This window comes from Gorilla gorilla, chromosome 17 (assembly GCF_029281585.2).
Source record: "Gorilla gorilla gorilla isolate KB3781 chromosome 17, NHGRI_mGorGor1-v2.1_pri, whole genome shotgun sequence".
Lineage (NCBI taxonomy): Eukaryota > Metazoa > Chordata > Mammalia > Primates > Hominidae > Gorilla > Gorilla gorilla.
This window is the reverse complement of record NC_073241.2, coordinates 68,514,296-68,530,470: the sequence shown is the minus strand read 5'-3', so window position 1 is coordinate 68,530,470 and position 16,175 is coordinate 68,514,296. Positions and strand designations below refer to the sequence as shown.

The 16,175-nt window shown below is 37.1% G+C and overlaps 1 long non-coding RNA gene across 3 annotated transcripts in view; it reads left to right on the top strand.

Annotated features, from left to right (window-relative positions):
* Positions 1-12,288, top strand: part of LOC101150578 (uncharacterized) — a 515,608-nt gene extending 503,320 nt beyond the window's left edge. For all 3 annotated transcript variants that reach the window (XR_008673427.2, XR_010131230.1, XR_010131231.1), the window contains one exon: positions 12,126-12,288. This is a non-coding gene — a long non-coding RNA (uncharacterized lncRNA). The remainder of the gene's footprint in view (positions 1-12,125) is intronic.
* Positions 12,289-16,175: the final 3,887 nt, after the last annotated feature.

Here is a 16,175-nt window from a genome sequence, read left to right as displayed (position 1 = left end):
TTAAATGTAACAGGAAAGAATAGTCTTTTCAACAAATTTTGCTGAAAACTGGATATCCATATGTAAAAGAATAAATTTGGATTTCTACCTCACATCATATACAAATATTAACAAAATATGGAACAATGACTAAATATAAGAACTAAAATTATAATAATCTTATAAGAAAACATAGGCTACATCTTCATAACCTTGAATTTAGCAATGGATCTTTAAATATGACATAAAAAGTATAAACAAAAAAATAAATTAGGCTTCATTGAAACAATATAACTTTCATTTATTAATACACATTATCAAGAAAGCAAAAAGATGACTTACAGAATGGGAGAAAATAGATGGAACTCATATATCTGTAAAGTGTTTGGTGTTCAGAATATATGTATAATTCCTACAACTCAGCAACGAAAAAGACTAACAACCCAAATGAAGAATAGGCAATTGACTTGAATACATACTTCTTGAAAGAAAACATAAAAATCACCAGTAAGCACAAGAAAAGATGCTCAAGATCACTAATCATCAGCGAAATGCAAATCAAACCTGCCATACTACTTAACACCTACTAGGATGGCTATAATAATGGAAAAAAAAAAGGAAAATAACAAGTATTGGCAAGGATATGAAGATATTGGAACCATTTTGTATGCTGATGGTAATGTGATACGGTGCAGCTGCTGTATAAAACAGTTTGGCAGTCCCTCAAATAGTTAAACACATAATTCTCAGACACAAAAGGACAAATATTGTGATACCATTTATATGAAATACAGTCACACGTAGCTTAATGACAGAGATACACTCTGAGAAATGTGTTGTTAGGTTATTTCACTGTTGTGTAAACACCATAGAGTGTGTTTACTCAAATCTAGATGGTTAGCCTGCTACATACCTAGGTTATATAGTATAGCCTATTACTCCTAGGCTACAAACCTGTGCAGCATACTGTACTGAATACTGTAGGCAGTTGTAACACAATGGTAAGAATGTGTGTATCTAAAATAGAAAAGGTATGGTAAAAATACAGTATTATAATTCTGTGGAACCACTGCGTATATATGGTTCATCATTGACCAAAGTGTTGCTATGTAGCACGTGACTGTATATAGAATAGGCACATTCATAATTATGGAAAATAAATTAGATGTTTCTAGGAGATGGGATAAAGGGGAGTGAAGAGTTGTTACTCAATACATACAGAGTTTTTGTTTAAGATGTTTAACATGTTTAAGAAGTTTTGGAAAAAGTGGTAAAGTTTATGCAACATTGTGAATGTAATTACACTGAATTGTACACTTAAAGAGAGCTAAAATGTAAAATTTTGTTATATATATTTTATCACAATTTCAAAAATTACATATTAAATTGGATTCTAATAATGTGCCACTTTATAGACTAGTTACTCCAAGATAACAAGAACCTAACACAGTGGCTGATTCAAGAAAGGTCTTGAATTTGGTAAGCGTAAATTAGTAACTGTCCAGTTATAGAATAAATGAATGACTGCATATGTGATGATTGTGGTATTTCTATATAAAGGAAGTGGATAGGTGTATATGGATTCCTGGTATGTCTACAACTATAAAGACTATGTGACACCATGCACTTTGCAATTTGCCTCAATAATATTTCTGGAAATTAAATCATATTGCAATAATTAGGAATGTTATGTAATATATATCCCAGAATTGAACAGTAGAGAAACTGATACATGAAAAATTTTCTTATAATGTTAATCGTAGGATCCCATATTAATATATTTGCTAAGCTTTTCTCCAATAAAGACACCTTTAACATATTTATCTGATTTAATCCTACAAATAACTTCGTTGGATTAGTTGGTTATGAATTATTACACTCATCACAAACAAGAGTAACCTAAAGTCAAGATAATTCCAGTGATTTATCAAAATCTTTTAGTAAATTAATGACAGAGGTAGGACAAGAACTCACATAGCTAAAATTAAGATAAGTTGCTGAGAAATTCTAATCCCAGAGTTTCTATACGTTAACGGAGGACGTTGAGTATTTGTGAATCTTTGTGAGAGGGAAGACTCTGGCAGTCTCTGTGAGATGGTCCTATTCTCAAGTACCTTTTCCCCTAAGGAGCTACCTTATGGCTGGCACGTGCAACCATCAGAAAAGACAGTGATCAAGGGAGAGCTATGGCATGCAGCATGTAGAGCTAATAAACAAATTTTATTTGGAACATATACATAGTATGCTTCTCTCTGCAGCTAGCATCAGCTACAGTGAAAAACGAGCCATTAACTGGTGTTCCCTGAGTAGTCTAATTCTCACCTTCAAGATCTGTGGCATATCAGGAAATGGGGAATCAAAAGGAGTGGCGATGCAAATGTAACTTACATTGGCAAAGTCAAAGAAGGTCTGTGTAAAGTGGTTTCCAGGTACATGGGTTTGAGGTGAGGCAATATGTTAAATCACTTAAAGCTAAGTATGAGGCCTTAAATTCTAGGATGGAGGTTTAGGAACCACACCTTCAGGCAATCCTCTATTCTCTAAGGCAAGGAGCAGATACAGTGATTAAATCACATCATTTCCAGAACCCAACTGTCTGCTTTCAAATCCCAAACTCAGTCTCCCAAGTCCTCTGCCACAATCCCTGACAGAACTCCCCATTGCCAGGAATGATTGGCAATGGTAGGAGTGTCTACCCTTTTTCAATATAACTCCTTTTTGACTCCTTCTCTTCTTGTTTTCACTCCCCAGAATCTCTCTTACAGCCACACTGTCCCATCAGCATGCTCCCTCCTCTTTTTCAAAAATTTTTTCTTCTTCCTTTCTTCTGTGTCATTCTATATTTTCTTTCAATAAAGTTTTTGTCTCATTACTAAACCATATAGGTCTCCTTTCTCTTCAGTTACAATGCTATGCAAACCTGCCTCACCTAGGTTGTACTTTGCAGCTTTTACTATAATTGATTGCACAATAAATATCTCATGATGCTATTTGTTCACCTTCATGTATCCAGTGTGCTTGCATGTGCTCTTGAGCGGTTACACCAAGACTACTGACTAATGAATATGATTCTCTCCATATATGGTCAGGAACATCCAGAGCAAATTTTTAAAAGTGTACATAATATCTATATCGTATCTTATTTTGAAATGGTTTCCAATCTGATGCTTTTTACCAGCTAATCCTAGGCCAAATGTCATTAGACCTTAGAATAAATTATCGTGTGCTTCTCTCTCTGAAATGTTCCTGGCTATAAACTATTCTAAAATCTGTGATTAGGTGCAGTGTTATATAAACCTGGGCCAATATGAAGGAAATGTCACTTAAAGATAAGTCTGGAAGATGAGGAGTTAATGATACAGAAATATTCCTCTGGCATTATTGCCCTCAAATAAGAAGTACACAGTACAGCCAAAAACAGCACAACTGAACCAAGAAACTTCTTCTTTAGTCAGATTTATCATAATCAAACAACATAAGTTACACCCAAAAGCTGCCTCTCTCTGGATCTTGGTTTTGGCATCTGTAAAATGAGAGGGCTCAGATCACATGTCTTTATACTGTACTCTGTAGGGTGCCAGAGGTCTTCAGGGGTTGCTCAGGGTGCCAGGGGTGAATGAAGAAAAAGAGATGGTGTGTAGGCACTTGGCTAAAGACCAAGTTGAACTGAAATGCCACCCAAAGTGGGTTTTGTATATTGTAGTCCCCAGTAAGGTGCCTGTATTCGTCCATTCTCACACTGCTAATGAAGAAATAGCTGAGACCGGGTAATTTATAAAGGAAAGAGGTTTAATTGATTTACAGTTCTGCATTAGTGGGGAGGCCTCAGGAAAGTTACAATCATGGTGGAAGACAAAGAGGAAGCAGGCACCTTCTTCACAGGGCAGCAGGATGGAGTCAGTGCAAGCAGGGGGAATGCCAGATGCTTATAAAACCATCAGGTCTCATGAGAACTCACTCACTATCAGGAGAACAGCATGGGGGAAACTGCCCCCATGATCCAATTACCTACACCTGGTCCTGCCCTTTACATGTGGGGATTATGAGGATTACAATTTGAGGTGAGATTTGGGTGGGGACACAGAGCCAAACTATATCAATATCCTTTGAGAAAGATTACTATTTTAAAGTTTGTAAACTACAAGCCAAAATAGTGCAGCAGACTTTGCCTAACCATATAGACTGAAATAAATTGTTTTACATTAAAATATTAATTTATACTTTAAAAAAAATGCTGCCAGATGCCTCTTTTGTCTGCAGTATTCCAAAGCACTAAACACGTGGCTAACTGGCTGCCTTTCTTAACCTCCCTCTCTGGCCTATGTTCCAGTTTATTATGAAGGAGAAAGATAAACCAATTCCAATCCATCTATCCCAGTGCTATTCACAGCCAAGCAGTAACAATTATCTCTGTCTTTACATGTTCTCCCATCTCTTGCTATTTCTTGTACAGTAATGAATTGTAACAGCTACTTCTTGCTGACTTCTCTCCCATATAATTAATGTCCTAAGATATTCTATTTACTGGTGAAGCAGTTTGAATCAAGAAGTGATTACTTTTAGAGTAAACAGAGCTGCTAAACCCTCTCCACAAACAAAGCTGACAGCAGTTTTATTCTTAAAATAATCAAATTGAAATCCCCAAAAGATTCAAGTTTGGAACTTCTTATTTATTATGTGTATGTAGGTATTTTGTGTGTGTGAAAAGTATATTAATATTTAGAACAGACAATAGAAAAGTATATAGATTGATAGGAAGAAATGGCTTTAAAAAACCCATAACAATGTGACCCACTCAGGCTTTCTTGTTAGGCCTCACCGTAAGCCTTCACATCAGGTGAAAATAATGGAGAAGAGAGATTGTTTGTTTAAGAGCATAGATTCAATCCTTGAAAATATCAAAATTAGATATTGGACTTTCTGTGTTGGGGAGAAAAAAAAATTGTCTGGAATCAAGACTCCCATAATCTTTAAATAGAAAGAAAGAAAAAGGAAATGCTATTGCCAAAAATGTTGCACTGTGGAGTTTAATCTACCCAAGAAGAGGTCTCAAGGTTTACTTTCCCCTACATTGAAAGAAGAAAGTAGTATTAGCCATAGCACTAGCCGTAGCTATCAATTGATTAATGTATATCACTGGGTGACTGGTTGATTGCTCTGATGACCACACCTTAAAGTCTAGCCATTGTTTTTATAAGCACCACAGTACCAGTCCCAGCTGCTCATCTCAACCGACCCCCACAGCTTCAGGACTCCATGTCCCCTCCAGTGCATCCTCTTTTAATATTGCAGGCTTTTGCCTTCAGCCTGTACTTCAAACACATTCCCTCGGATTTCTGTTCTGTTACGGATCGTTTAATGGTATCAGAGCAATTCCCCAAACTTGAAACTTCACACTAATTTTGAATTTATTTCTCTCTTGCCTTCTCTTATTCAATAGTTAATTCATTTTGATTATTTTACACATTTTTTCCCTTTCCAATCCTGTCCATGTTTATCTTTTCATTACCTCAAATGTGGATACAGAAATGACCTTCTAAACGGCCTCCTTGTCAATAGGCATTGCCTTCTTCACTTCATGCAATGCCTCGCTCCTAGATTAATCTAAAATCTTCTCTAATCAAGCATCAGAACTAGTGACATTCAGAAAATGGAGAGATTTTTTTTTTTTTTTTTTTTTTTTTGAGACGGAGTCTTGCTTTGTCGCCCAGGCTGGAGTGGTGGCGCGATCTCGGCTCACCGCAAGCTAAAATGGAGAGATTTTTGACAGTAGAGCAGTTAAGGAAGATAACCCTGAGGAGATGGGCCTTAAAGTATGAATAGCGAGGATGTAGATAATCAGAGCAGAGGTTGGAAACCGTCCTCGGAAAAAGGAAGCGCATCAAGAAAGCCATGGATGGTGAGCTTCAATATTGCGCCTTGGATTGTTTCCAAGTCTTCTAGCTGCCCAGACTTAACAGAAATTCAACTCATTTACAACTCTCTGACAGACATGCTCTTTTGCAAGGACAGAGAAAAGGTTTGACAGCATGGCTTTTTTGAATGCCTTCATTGCCCCGACATGCGACCTTGTCATATTTGCATATTGCTTCACGGGGAATCCGGACTTATTTTCTAAACTATATCCTCAGCAACAGTTACACTAGTCTAGTCACACTCCACAAAACATAATCCTTTCCTATTGATCATTCTGTTGATTCATCTAGAAGTCTCCTTTTTCCAAGTTCTGGTCACTAACCTTATGAAATTTTACCCCAGGCTGAAATTTCCTTTCACCTAGCTATTGTTCTACACTAATCAGGAAAAATGACTGAGCTGCCTTATATTGTTAGTTATTTTTTAACATTGTTTTATGCATATATCAAGCTTGTCCAATCCACGGTCCACGCATGCAGCCCAGAACAGTTTTGAATGCAGCCCAACATAAATTTGTAAACTCTCTTAAAAAATTATGAGGATTATTTTTGCAAATTTTTAAAGCTCATCAGCTATCATTAGTGTTAGTGTATTTTATGTGTGGCCCAAGACAATTCTTTTTTTTCCAGCGTGGCCCAGGAAAGCCAAAAGATTGGATATGCCTGCCATATATAGTTTTAAATTACAAGATACCTTGGTTCACTAGCTATTTGTAATACTTAGAATAAAGAATGAATTCCCATATTCCATACCTTGTGTGTTACTGAAAAACCAAAGTAAAAGTTTCCAGAAATTTGTTCTTAAAGTAAAAGGTGAATAATTAAATATCACAGGATGTATATAGTAGCATAGAATACTATATGTTGGTGATAAAGAATTCTAGCAATTCAGTTGATCAGTCTAGTCAGTTGTTTTGATGAGTTACCATCAACTAACTATTCCTACCAAGAATTTCATTGTTAGTCATAAATCTAAATGAATTTATAGCTTTTAAGACTGTAGCCTAACTAGAGGTCAAATTTTTATTTTTTAAATTTTTTTGTACGAAAATAAATTACTTCTAGAAAAAGTGTTCTACGGGTCCAATTCTACAGTTTCTGTAAAATTGAGACCAGCCAGTGTGTGACTGGTCTCTATATATATGCAGTTGCTCCTCTAAGTCTAGGCAAGTAAAATAACAGGCTGAAAACGCCATGAGTTAGACTTTAGACAGCATCGATGAGTAGGACTAGTCATTTATCAAGGATGATTATGACAGCAATTGACATTATAAACAGGGAGAAGAAGAACTGGAAAGCTGGATTTTAAGATTTTATGAAGAAATGGACTTTAGCCACGACCTTAGGCTACGTGTCTTTAGTCTTGAGGATAGAATTATTTTCCTAGTCATAGTGTTTTCCTTCCTAGGGGAGAGATCAAAATGAGTTTCCGGAAGACAAGAGGGCATCTTGGCTGTGAGCATGCGTCTGTATGTGTAGTAAGGATTAAATCAGGTCAATTTGATTACCAAAGCTAGGATGCATAAGAGATTTTTCTTTTATCCTTGTTTATCTCATATTATCTTAGTCACTTATACAATATCTTGTACATAGATGTAAAAATAAGTACATTAATTGTTTTCATTGTCAAACTATAATTTCTTTTGCTAACCTATTCTTAATTATCACATCTATCCCTGACCAAAATAAATAATAACTTAGGAGTTAGATGTGTGTCTAGAGAGGGACTCATTAAACCATCACTGGTTTTCATAGTCTCTATCATGCGATCAAGACTAGGGATTACTGGCTTCGACTGTGAAGCAGAAAATGTGGGATGTGGTCCTCACTCTGCCACTTGGCAAGTGTATGATCTTCATGAAATAATTGAGCTTTTATGAACCTCTTTAGCTGTTTGAGAGGTTTGGTGCAAACAATTTCTTCTTATTCCTTCCATTTCAGCAATTTCGTTAATCCATGAAAATAGTATGAGTGTGATTTCAGGAGTCTATTTTTTGGTGAGGAAGTCATATGAACAATTTTATGGCATATTATACTACGTTTGTTTTCTGCATTCACCTTGTGTATGCTAAATCTGTTTGACATAGTTAAACCTTTTAATATCAAACTCAATTCACAGTTCTTTACAAACTAATTTTAGCCTATTTTTACAGCTTCTTAGGGTCACCAGTCTTTAACGTAAATCTTTTGTCCAGTCAATATGGTTCCTTTACCATTTTCAAGCTTGTCCAACCCACGGGTACATAAGTACCCAGGTGAGATGTGGCCAGTAGAAGTGTGAAAGGGGTGAAGTTAAATCTCATTATACCTCAGTTGTGGCAAGTACTGGGTCATTTCCTTAGAGCAGTCATCTCACTTAATTCATCTAATAACCATAACAATGGTTAAATGGTTATTAAATCACAAAAGCGGTTACCTAAAATATTTATTTTGAAATTTTGAATGAAATATTATATTTATTTTGTAAACACATACAGTGCTTACTGTTTGTCAAGCACTGTTCTAAGCCATTTGCAAATATTACAAATATGAATTCCTTCATTTTGTTTCTCAAGGTAGTGAATACACAGTTCTGCAGTAAAAGATTGTCTTTTATGATGATGTCTTTCACATCTAATGTGTAAGGGTTCTGATAAATGCCATAGCACTAGTATTCATCTGTGCTTACAAAATGATTCAATAAAAGGAACCATAAACACTTGGAGCATCGCTTTATCTGCTTGTCTTCTACATACTCTCATTGAGTACCCATATGAAGAAAATCTCCATATACACACAGAGAAGAGCTTGCCTCAAATCTTGGAAGAGCAAGAAAACACTCATAATATAAACTTTTTTGAGCCCAAAATGGGAAATGTAACTATTCATAAAATATTTCCTTCACCTGTAGTATATGAAATGTTATTTTTAATATTACAATTTTATTTATCCGGTAAGTATTGACTTATCTAAAATAAAGTTTAAATACCTTTGTATTTCAGTTAGAGTTTTGTTGAGCTCTAACTATGGGCAAGTCACTGTGCTAATCTTTGAGTGCTTATACCTTCAGTAAACTTAAAATCTAGTGAGTTGATGCATCTGCATAACTATGGCCTAATTCAATAAATGAAGAGTGTCATAAGGGAAAGTGCTCTGGGAAAGAAAAGAAGGAATATTCTATGGTGCTAAAGAAAGATGAGAAAAACCTGCAAAAAGGTACTAGCATTTGACCTGAATTTAGAAATGTTAGTATATAGGAAGGAGTAGGATAGGAATGTCAGCACTGAAGAAAAAACATCAAAGCATGTGCCCATGAGGTGGTTGACCCTCTGAAGGAAACATAAGTACCCAGGTGAGATGTGGCCAGTAGAAGTGTGAAAGGAGGCAGGTAAGATAAGACCAAAGAGCTTTCCTTGGGCCAATTTGTTTAGGACACTGGGCTTTATTCTATGAGCACTGAGACATTATTCTATGTTTGGATTAGAAATGGAATCAGAGGTTCTCCTTGGACTCCTTGGAGGTCCAGGAGCACAAGAAGGAATGTGCCTAAAAGGTTAGAATTTCAAGCCTTTCTCACTAATTCTCAAACGTGTAAGAATGAGCTTATCATATTTCTGGCTAAGAGCAAGCACTGTTAGTGGAATGGGAGACCATTTTGGAAGGAAAAGCACTGCCTACATTGATTATATGCAGAAATACAGTAGCGTGGGCTTTAGAAGAGACCTAGGGGGCCATGGTAGGAACAACTGAGTGAAAGAAAAGTAACCCAGACAGGGAGGCTGGTGGGGCTCTGCTTATAACCCTGGCCATTTCCCTTGGTGTCAACTTTGTACCTATGTGCTAACAGAATTCTTAAAAGACTCTTGAGTACACTGTTAGTACTCTCTCAAAACAGTGCTCATTAAATTATATAAAAAAGTAAACACACCAATAAATTAAAATAAATTGACCATTTTATTAATAGGCTTAATTATTCTTTTGATTCATTATTCTGGTGACTGAGATAGAGCAGACGTAGATGGAACCATTCATTTCATGAAGGAGAACACTCCGCATTATCATCTTCAGATTGACTTATAGGCAGAGACTGACTGAAGGTAAAGGCAGATACTAATATCTTTCCCACATAGGGTCTGTTTAGCAGTGCTCTCATTTGAACTGATTAAATGTCATTATTAAACAAGCTGAATGAACTTCACCTGTATGGAAAGGCACATTGAGCATCTACACTAACTCTTAGGTAAGCACACTTGTCACCTCATTGAAAAATGCAAAGACCATGCCCTAATCATCCTCCCCTAAAGATCTTCTTCTGTGGCTCATGTATCTCATAGGTTATAGAGATGTAATGCTATAAAGAGAGAGAAACAAGTAGTAACTCCATTCACATTTTCAAACTCACCACACTTATGCTCACATTAGATGCTGTCTCTTAATTATGTCCATGAACAGGTAAAACTATTTCTATTACCACAGGTGTATTTTTTCTTAACTTTTAACTTTTCTCTGATTTAACAGAGTAATCCATGTTTCTTTAAAAAAAAATGACAGAATGACATAATCAGCAGAAACAAAGCAAATCCACACAACATATTAGCCTGAAGAAAAATAAATTGTGGAAAACTTCACAGGTCAATCTGAATATCACACCTTTACTAAAGTTATCTTCAGTTAATATAAGCATTTACTAAATATGTATTGTGCAAATTTTATGTGGCAAACATTGTGTATAGATGACTATAACATATCCCTGCATTTTAGGGAATTACTCTCTGGATAGAGAGAAAGGTATATAAAAAACTAATTACGACACAACGTAATATGTGCTGTGATACCGGTATGCTGCTTGCCAGGATCGGGGCATGTTGTGGAGGCATGAGGCATTCAGATGTCATGTGGACTAAGATGCAGGGTCTCTGGAAGGATGATACACAAGTCATTCATGACAATTTACAAATCCTAGTCATGCTTTTAAAAGTAAATATTGGTTTTGACTTAGAATTATATTATTAGCAAGATTCCATACACTGTATACAAGGTTTGGTCATATGTAATTATTTAATGTTTCCAAAAGTGAAATTCATCCTTAGCATATCTTAGCATATTCAAAGAGCATTCCACAGGCTCTGGAAGCCATGTGCCATTTGTGGTTGCTTTACTTATCAGAAAGGGATTGCTTTACTTGTATGTAACCAGATATTAATGAACAATTTAAGGCATGGTTGTAGTATCCTCACTTCATTAAAGATAAGTCAAAGAGTAATTTTAAAAGGACTTCTACAAAGAACGTAACAGTTCCATAGGATTTAGAAACAAGAATTTATCAAGGGCAATGGCATATTTAGAGGAAAGAGCAGAGTACTTGGCAATGGGTAGAAAAGAAAGACTAGGTAATAGGTGGAAGCTAACAGATATGGAGCTTTTCTTGGTAATATGGAGGAGAGGGAGAAGCATTCACTTTCTTCCAAGTTTCTTCAGACTTCTCTACCAGCAGCAGACCAGTAATAATTTCAGATCACCTACTGCCAGCTGGAGAAGATCTGATTAGAGATTGGATTGGCCTAACAAAGACCCTTTCCATCTCTCAGCCTCAGCAGTTCTGCAGGTCACATTGATTTCTTTATGGGCATGTCAAGTAAGGAGATATCCTCTGCGTAAGGAAGAAGCAGGTTCACCCTGAAAGACTTGCATTTGAGGCCAGAGAGCAAGTCTTGCTTTCCAGGGCAAGATTAATAGATAAGGGCAAAGTGCTAAACAGTCAGGCAAATCCACAGCCACGAGTCTCAAGTGGAGAAAAGTGGAATCAACGGCCAAGGGAAGTCACACATAGCCAAGTTAAGGGTAAGAGATATTTCAGGGCAAGGCATTCTAAAGGCAACTGGAGACTCAGTCCCAGGACTGAACTCATACCCTGTGCGGCAGTTGCCAAACCTTTCACCACAACTCTTGCTTGTAAAATGGAGAGAATGATGCCAATGTACAAATAAACTCAAAGGAATCATAAACACAGAGAGCTTGTTGGAGCTATATAACCCTTTGTAGCAAAGTTACTATCTAGGGATAAGAATGGGAAAACCAATAAAGGAGGGAGAAACTGTAGAAAACATAGAAGCACTTAATAGCTATGTGTTGTCAAGCTACTGAAGTCAGCTACAATGATAAATTGAATTTTCCTAACAGTGTGAAAAATTTCTTCCACAGTGCGGACCCATTATATATTTCTAATCTGATTTTCCATAATTTTCTCTACAGACCATATGATGTCCTGAAAATTCTTCCACAATATTTAACCAACACTTTCCAGAAAAACTTCATTTATCTCCATGTACCAATGTTTTGGGGTCCAGCCCAATTCCTGTCCCTTCAGTGAAGCCTTGTTTAATTTTACCAATAAATAATAGCTCTCTTTTTTGAATACCTTTGGTGGTTATTATTTGAACAAGTTACTTGGTGGTTATGATGTTAACCCATATCTCTCCCAACACAATTCTATGCCTCTTGGTGGTCAGACCCATGGCTCATGTAAGCCCTCAGAAAACTGAATATATTGAAATTGTGCATTAAAAAGAGCAAAAGGGATTTACTGGCAATTTATCATGATATTTTTATTTTGGGTCATAATATTCAAATAAATTATGTTCCTATAAATATCTATAAAATTTATTTTAAATTTTATTTAAGAAGGTACCTTATGTCTTAACCTCATTTTAATTATTATGGATGCAGAATAGAATTATAAAACTTATGACTGGACATCATTTCAAGATATTCCCTGGCTTATCTCCTTATCATCATAGATCCCCTGATGTACTTAGTATAATTTCTTGTTCCAAATACCTGTCCAATAAACATCAGTAGAAGATGGGTCAGATGCAATCCCATTGAGAAACAGCCCCTGCTTGCCCTGATGTTTTATAAAAGGGTAGACTTGCCATTTGTCATGTGAGCAGGACTTCATTGCCTGAGCAGTCTTCACTCACTCCTCAGCTATAATGCTCTGGACCGATCTCCACCTTTGGTTCTCTCCTTATACCTTGCCACTTTGGTGTCACATCCTTTATTATGATTCCCAACTGCAAACCTGCGTGTTTCTTACGTCCTGATTCCAAGTCCTGCTTCTGGTGGTCAGAACTCCATTCAGAGGGGAATAAATAGAATTCAGGTAGGTCTGTGGAAAGGTGATGACTGGTCCAGGCTGGGGCTACAGGCTGCTGAAGAATTACACATGGGGAGTGCATGGTTGCAGCAGAGGATCACAGGATATTCTCATACCCACACTGCTGACCAATCTTCAGGCTGCCAAAAAAAACAGCAGCAGAATCCCATTCCTCCTCCAACGTCCCTCAAGCACCCTCTGCTGAGAAAGGTTCACAGTGTGCTGCTGTGAAGGAGAAATGCTAGAAGGAATTCCAATTGCTGCAAATCATGTATTGAAGGGTGAATTGGAGCTGAGAGAAAATACTTTGATAACTGGAACAGCCCTGCTACAATGTTAGAAGAGGTGTTTATCTCATATGCAATAGGTGTTTTACTCAGGAAGTGTATGTCAATTGATTTTTTTATGTCACAAACTATTTCAACCACATTAGTGAATACCTTTTGCTTAATTAAATTGAAAAATTAATAGAGACAGGGAAAGACAAAGAAGAGAGAGAAAAAGAAAACAGAGATTCTGAATGAATAACTTTTATTCTCCAGAAACATACTTTTATATATTAAATTAATAATGACTAAATTAGAATGATGAAAAAAGAAGTTTGGGCATATTACCCTTTAAACTCTCTTATTTATATAAAAATATATAAATGTATGTAAAATGTAATATGTTCCATCATTTATCAGCTTATTTACTATCAGAAGAATGTGAACTTTTTAATACAACATAGATTTTGAGATTTATATTAATAATACTAAAAGTAAAAACCTAAAATAATTGTTCAAAATATAAGTATCTATACAAGAACCATGGGAAGCATAGTATTCAGGGCTTGTCTATAATCAAGCAAATGTAAAAAGCAATAATATTGGAGAGTACATGGAAAAAATGCAATTCTTATTTAGACAGTTCTGATATGTATACAATGAGGAAGTCAACATTTTTCTGTTTTAGTCTGTTTACTGTTGTTATAACAGAATACCTGAGACTAAGTAGTTTTTAAAGAAAAGACATTTACTTAACTCATGATTCTGCAGTCTACAAAGTTCAAGAGCATATTGCCACATCTGGTTGGCTTCTCTTGAGGTTCATGTGCTGGCTCAAAACAAGGTGGAGAAATGGAAAACTTGAGTGGATATGTTAGGCTGTTCTTGCATTTTTATAAAGAAAGAACTGAGACTGGGTAATTTATAAGAAAAGTGGTTTAACAGGCTCACAGTTCTACAGGCTGTACAGGAAGCATTGTGACATCTGCTTCTGGGGAGGCCTCAGGAAGTTTCCAGTCATATCAGAAGGCAAAGGAAGAGTAGGCATGTCACATGGCGAAAGCGGGAGCAAGAGAGGTAGAGAGAGAAAATTGCTGGGGAGGTGCCACATACTTTTAAATGACCAGATCTTGTGAGAACTCACTATCTCAAAAGCAGCACCAACCATGAGAGATCCACCCCCGTGATCCAAACACTTCCTTCCAGGCCCCACCTAGTCTAGATTTGTGGGGAGACAGATATTCAAATCACATCAGTGGGCATGTGCAAAGAGATCATGTGGCAAGAGAGAAAGCCAGAGAGTTAAGGAAACCAAACTCACTTTAATAATAATCTGCTCCTGAGGTAACTAACCCAGTTCCACAAGAGCAAGAACTCACTCACTCTTGTGGGAGGACATTCATCTATTCATGAGGGATCCACGCCATGACAAATACCTCCCAGTAGGCCCTACCTACCAACACTGCCACGATGGAGATCAAATTTCAACATGAGTTTTGGAAGAGAAAAATTCAAACCATAGCATTTCCGTTTTGGCCTATCTTCCCATATCCCTTGTCTCTTATATCAGGAACAACCTAACTCAAAATGCCTTGTCCTCTACTCCTGACATACTTAGGTAGTCCAGCACAACCACCTCTGCACTTTAAGTAATTGTGGACTTTGTTCTTTAAAGTCAGAATTTTTGGCTTTTCCAAGTTTCTTTTGTCTAAGAAACCTTAGAATCAATCTTGAACCAATCAAAAACCAATCTTAATTATGTCTTCAGTAAAGTACGTGCAATTGTAGAATAGGGTGGTGATTTGGGATCTCTCTTATTGTTTCAGAATTAGCAACTAGGCCCTAAAACTGGGGACAAATCAGTGTGATTAGTCAAGCCTAGTCTTATAAGGGACACAGTATAAAATTAGGGCCAGGGACTTTTCAGAGCTTATTGAAAGAGGGCAGAGTGAGCTCTCCTACCACTATCCCTCTCAGCAAGCCTCTGCCTCCTGTTAACATCAGAAGGTTGTAGAGGGAAGACAACGGACAGAATAGCAGTGTATGGAAGTGCAGGGTGTGCTGAGAGGTTACTCCTTCCTTGCTCCATCAAGGGGATGCCAAATGAAGGGGAGCCTCATGAGGATTACTTGCAGATACTGGCATCTTACTGAGAGGTAGAGTTGCTGAGCTGTGGAAACTGTAGACCAAACACATAGTAGCGAGGGGTGTGGTAAGGGATTGCCTAACTTTTAAAGTGATTCCCAGAGTTTGGTGGTCTATATGAATATGGACAGACTAATGCTGAATTTTTGCCAGCAAGTTTCTGAAAGCAATAGATTACAAAAACAATTTCAAGAATACTGTGACTACAGACTGTAGCATAGTTTTATCTGAACACACTGAAGATAAAGAAGACAACCTCCTAGTCTCCAGGGCTTGATGTAAAGGGACACAGAAGATAAAGGATAGGACCAAGTGATGGGGGAAGGGCTGCTAGTGACAGCAAAGGGAGGCAGGGCTGCGGCTCTCTGAAGGGTGTCCTTGATGATAAAGTGGACCAGAATAAAGCTGAACACAACTCCAAAAAACAAGCACACCACACACATTTACATGAAGACTACAGTCATTTTTGCTGGAGCACAATAAAGGATGTTTCCCCTCCACTCTGAAATGATTGAAAACCAAGTTACATAAGAAAAGCTCTACATGCCTGATTATGCCTTCTATCATCCAACTCTTGAAAGGGAAAAAAGGCATTGTCCCAGACTAAGAGCAGGCTCCAACTCCCCAGAGGAGACCTGGAGCGGGAGGAAGAGTAAAAGGACAGGCACCGATCCTCCACCTCTGCTGCAGTTTCATTGAGTCACAACCTGACTGCCTCTAGGGGAAGGGAAAGAC